Genomic DNA, 6083 nt, shown 5'->3' on the forward strand with positions numbered 1-6083 from the left:
AAGCACTAAGAAAACTCCATTATGCTTTCCTTTTTTCATAAAATGTTGAGAGATGTATGCATAGAAGAATTCATCCAAATGAAAATAGTAGTATTAAGAGATTCGACAGAAAATGGATGGAATTATCAGCCTACTGATTATAATTTCTCAGTCAATCAGTAGATGTACTTATCCATATCTGATCATGTTTTAAGATTCTATGAATAGCTACATGTATATACCTCATGTACCAATGTTACATATATGTCTACTGAATTTAAATAAAAATATTTTAAAAACAAAACAAAACACGTTCTTATAATTTCTGACTCTTTAAGCTCCATAAAACAAATTCAAAATAAATACTTAAAAACCTGACTATAACAACATGATGAAACTAACTTCAGAATTAAGATCAGATAAATCAGTTCATCTACCATGAATACCTAGCCACTCAAACATACCAGGTAATGACTCTGCTGCCACAGCAGCCAAATAAGCAATGATAAATCCATCCCCCAAATTAAACTTTTCCACCTCTCTAAGGCCGAAGCATTAAAAATTAGATTTTCAATCACTTATTAAAACATATAACTCCAACTGGAGAAAATCCCTTTTCACCAAACCTCCAATACCTTTTAGTATTAGATATATGGTTAGAACAAACAAACACATACACCACTATCAACAATCAGTCAATCTTGTTGCCTTGGAAACAGGAACTTGTTCTTTTTAAATTCAAAAGTAGCAAAAAGCACCACTTCAGCCCTTGATTAATACATGTACCAGGTTTACATGAAAAGTCTTTCCCAGTTCCCAAGTTGTGCTCTGGAAACGACACCTACCCCCACCTTTTGACACTAACTCCAAATTGTTTCCATGGAAACAAGAAAATGAAAAATGTCCCAAATCTGTAAAATAGCAAAGGGCACCTCTTTGGAATCTGTTTGATATATCAGTATTTTGATGGCAATTTTGAGTCAAGTTTGAGATATTTCATGAGAAATAAGAATTTGGTTTTCTTTACTCAAAATGGAGAAGGAAATGTATAGTTATAAAATGCTTATCATGGAATCTTTAAACTATGACAAATCCAAAAAAAGTTGAATACTTCACGTGGCAGAAAGGCGGTAGGCAAGTCCTCCTCCATGGCTTCAGATACAGACTCAACAACCAGCGGCTGACTTGTGTTCACTGGAAATATGCACAGTGCCAAGGATTAGTCAACACAGCAGTGTCAACTCAATGCAGTTTATTCTGCAACCATAACATCGACAGAAAAACCGGAAGGCCCGGTTCAACCAAAAGTTGGAATAAACAAAAGCGAATGCGGATTCGTGTAATGGCACAGAGTGGCTGCCTGGGCAAGTGTACCACAGTGGGTCGGTACCAAGTTAGCTCAGATGGTTCATGGTGCCCGTCCCAATCCCTTAAGAGGACTTACACTGAGAAGCACCAGAGGTTGCGGACCAATTCATAGAAGGATTCAGACTCCCCTTGAATTCCTTAGTGCTGCTGGACAACCAAATAACTCTATTGACATGTGACTTTATAGATAGGTATTAAAGTGACAATACAGTGAGACATATTTTATATAATATATATCTACATTTTTAACTTGTAATGATAACTTAATACTAAGAACCATAACAATTTGAAACGTGAACATACAATGATATTTATAATGTTAAAAATGTTATATTTGGGATAACACTTTCTAAGCCTCGGTGGCTGAGTGGGTTAGATCACTGAGTTTGTGAGCTTGTGATTAGGTGCCTCACTCTATTTGTCAACATAATTCTGATCTCTAGAGCGGCATTACTGCCATCAATCAATCATCTAAACTGTGACTTGACTTTCAGTGCATATCTTTAGTTATTATGATTATTTATTCTGAACTCTATTTTGTCATGGTCACTGGACAAATGCCTTATGGGTGACCTCTATTGTGCTGACCTGTCTTGTGTGAGAGGTTAACATGCAGATTATATACAGATGATGTGAAAATCTGTCATTTTACTATATTTGTTATGCCTGTTTTGCATTATTTTTTTTTAACATTTGAAAATCTATACTGCATTCATATTTCATACAACACAAGTGCATTTGTTAGGCGCTGTTTTCCATCCACTCTGTGGTTGCTAAAAGCACACTTATTACCCGTTCAATGGATCAGTGTGCACTTAACAAACATACTCAGCTCCCTAGGGAGAATACAACCCAAACAGCTTTGAGGCACTTGCAGGTTAACCGTCACATTGACATCTGACCCTACTGGGTACCCATTCACTGCTGGGTGAACAGGGTCACATTTCAAACAGTCACTTGCCCAAGGGGGACAAATGTTAAATGTGCTTCAGAGTGAGGCAGTACCAAAGTCCAAGAAAATCTCAGCAGCCAAGCTGCAGAACAAAGTCGATCCAACTACTCCCCACAACCAGTGCAGCTCAACTTGACATGATTTGTGACCTGTGCACTGTGCACAGGACAACATGCCACCAGCTCATGCATTCTGATACAGATATGATAAATGATCCATAATTCTTATATTAAAACAACTATCTTGACACTTTACTTTGCAGACTCTGAGTTTCTATCCAAATTGATCCTATGAAAGTGTTTGAGAGGAGTAGGTATTGTACAGTATCAACAGAGAATCAGGGCATTTAATTGTAAGGTTCTTTGTACAAAGAGATTTAAACACAGACTACATCTATATTATATTATCTAGTTCATCTGTACTTTCAGCAAGAGGGGATACAGCTGAGTAGTATAGGAAGTCCCAATTACAAGATTCATATTATTAACATCAAATTTAATGACATAATGTAATATAATATATATTACAAAAACATGGCTGCACTATCATATTTTAAATGAAGAATTACTACCAGGTTTCCGCAGTGCATTTACTCCAGATATATCTACAAGGGTCGCGGGTGTTGCCATCTACATTAATGACAACTTATTTACTAAATGCATGGATAACTTATTAATAGGACTCAAGACATTTTGGATGAAAATCACTTGTAAGAAGAAACACCTGTTGATCTGTGATAGGGATGTTGTAACATACTTAAAGTAGTCAATGTTGGGGCTTGATTGATATGTTAATGGTATTGATTCAATGCTAGGAGGTAATATTAATACAGATTGATTACCTTAGTATCTTTAAACCATTAGAATATTTGCAGGCAACTTTTGGTCTTCATCAAATTATTATTGAACCCACAAGGATTACTCAGCACCCCCGAACATTTATTAGTATTATACTCTTCAGGTGTTCTTGGGCCTATGAGTGGCGACCATTGTCTCGTACATGGTAATCTGATTAACTCTAAACCCCCTGACCTGAGTTTTACAAGAAAGATGTATTATAAGTTTGCTTGACAAGGTGAAATTATTATTAACTGTATGCTCACCCTACTGAAGGTACCAGATACACCAACAATGTCCTCAGCATCAATTACCTTAAGTTACCCTGGTCAGTCAGTCAGTCAGTCAGTCAGTCAGTCAGTCAGTCAGTCAGTCAGTCACCCTGGTCAGTCAGTCAGTCAGTCAGTCAGTCAGTCAGTCAGTCAGTCAGTCAGTCAGTCAGTCAGTCAGTCAGTCAGTCAGTCAGTCAGTCAGTCAGTCAGTCAGCCAGCCAGCCAGCCAGCCAGCCAGCCAGCCAGCCAGCCAGCCAGCCAGCCAGCCAGCCAGCCAGCCAGCCAGCCAGCCAGCCAGCCAGCCAGCCAGCCAGCCAGCCAGCCAGCCAGCCAGACTCACTCACTCACTCACTCACTCACTCACTCACTCACTCACTCACTCACTCACTCACTCACTCACTCACTCACTCACTCACTCACTCACTCACTCACTCACTCACTCACTCACTCACTCACTCACTCACTCACTCACTCACTCACTCACTCACTCACTCACTCACTCACTCACTCACTCACTCACTCACTCACTCACTCACTCACTCACTCACTCACTCACTCACTCACTCACTCACTCACTCACTCACTCACTCACTCACTCACTCACTCACTCACTCACTCACTCACTCACTCACTCACTCACTCACTCACTCACTCACTCACTCACTCACTCACTCACTCACTCACTCACTCACTCACTCACTCACTCACTCACTCACTCACTCACTCACTCACTCACTCACTCACTCACTCACTCACTCACTCACTCACTCACTCACTCACTCACTCACTCACTCAAGAATATCAGTGAAGTACCAATCCAATCCAGTTAAATCAGAACAGAGCTGTTAAGTCTTATGAACTGTGGAATAACTGAGTTAAAGCCTTGGCAGGTTTACTAACAGTGCAACATTGTTTCTACAGTGAAGAACATTTAAGAGTCTCCAAACAGTGAGTTGGTATGAACTTGTTTCTCTGTAGAACACTGTGTCAGTTAGCACCACTGTGAGCAGTTCAACAAAGGGTTGGGGTTGTTGTTGGGATTGTTGTGCTATAGGTAGTTGACAATGGCCCAAAAGCCGCAGATGAGCTGCCTTCTTTAAATGATTGCATCTTACAAGAAGGCATAATATGACATTGACATTGAACAAGAGGACAAATGGTAGTGGTTGGTTCCATGATGGTGTGTTATATATTTTTTAAAAATCCACAACATTATTTTTGATTAATGGTGGTGAAATATTAATTTATTTTTTATCTCTTTGTAATGACGTGTCAATGTTGTTTTATTCCACTGTGGACGACATTCTGAATAAATGTTTGTGACATGCCGACAACACCGTTGTTTAATTGGGCGTGGCAGAAAGAGTGAACAGAAACTGAAGCTCTCTCGCGTGATGAAGTATTTTTGGATTTTCTGTTGCTGCAAAGACAATTTACCTTTGCACGTGCTGCTCAATGCAACCTAAATATGACTTACCTACACAATGTGAAAAAAACTCTTCATATTCCTCTCTGGGGTGATAAGCAATCGGCGACTTTAGGTGACAGGCGCAAGGGAGCAATGGCTGCATGGAAGTCGTACAATTCTGAATTGAAGGAAACGAACGCAATAGGACGTTGGCAGCGGTATGATGGTCCCTGAAGAGACAAATAAATACATGTTAGGAAAACACGCTAAGGACCCAGACGTATGTAAATAGCACGTAAGCTAGTTGCAAAGCTGTTTAGTTAAATGTTGTGAAAAGAATTCTCCCAGACGCGGCGTATTCGTGGGCCGTCGTTGATAAAAACTAGTTCCCAAAAAATGAAAACGATGGTTGCCCATTTTTGGATCGTCAGTAGTGTATGGAACATTCTGTTGAACTATTCAGCGGTGGTTATTTGTCCAAACTGTCTATAGTCGCGACGCGGTGCTGTGCGAAAGTTTGCACTATTTTCCCTTTTCTGGGGACCATCACCAACATTCTCTTGACTATTTATTTGTTCCAATAAATGTTTAAAGGTGTTGAATGAGGGCCATTTAAAGTGAAATTCATTGCTTGTGTGAGACGGTGGTAAGACATAAGGGCGAGGACGAACTAAACAGCAAGGTGTGAAAAAATCCATAAAGAAAACAAAGGTTTCATTGCTTGTCTTCGAGTTTAGAACATTGGACGTATGAAACACAAGGTCCAAAGTTCATCTGCTGCCGAACTTATCAGGTCTTTCTTCTAATAAGGTATACCTCATACCCGGGCGCAGCATAGCAAGTATGTTTGATTGGTGTAAATGCTGTTCGGACATAGACATAGACATAGACATAGACATAGACATACACAAACACATAGACATAGACATAGACATAGACATAGACATACACACACATTTATTTCAGTAACGTAAAGCCTCAGGCCAATAATACAATTGAATAGTTTTTTCCCCAAGCATTCTGGTATACGAAGAGTTGGTACAATATGTTTTAAAAAGTGCAGGAACATTGTTCACAGATATACAGTATTAAATTTATAATACAGGATATCAATAGTCTTTTGCACTGTACACAATTATCGCCCGAGGCACAGTAGCAGTAGTATCTGTATTGCTAAAATAACTTCACAAGCCATTCATGTAACAATTTAGGCTCTCGGTAAACGGTTTAATGTGATTGAAAACAATATCGTAGCATTTGCAGACCGG

The 6083-nt window shown here is 39.3% G+C and overlaps 1 long non-coding RNA gene across 1 annotated transcript in view; it reads right to left on the bottom strand.

Moving 5' to 3' along the window:
• Positions 1 to 4995, bottom strand: part of LOC125372518 — a 47910-nt gene extending 42915 nt beyond the window's left edge. Inside the window, exons 1-2 of the long non-coding RNA XR_007218175.1 lie at positions 4885 to 4995; positions 1091 to 1173 (exon numbers count right to left, since the gene is read on the bottom strand). This is a non-coding gene — a long non-coding RNA (uncharacterized LOC125372518). The remainder of the gene's footprint in view (positions 1 to 1090; positions 1174 to 4884) is intronic.
• Positions 4996 to 6083: the final 1088 nt, after the last annotated feature.

Source organism: Haliotis rufescens, unplaced genomic scaffold, assembly GCF_023055435.1.
Source record: "Haliotis rufescens isolate VD_foot unplaced genomic scaffold, xgHalRufe1.0.p SCAF_41, whole genome shotgun sequence".
Lineage (NCBI taxonomy): Eukaryota > Metazoa > Mollusca > Gastropoda > Lepetellida > Haliotidae > Haliotis > Haliotis rufescens.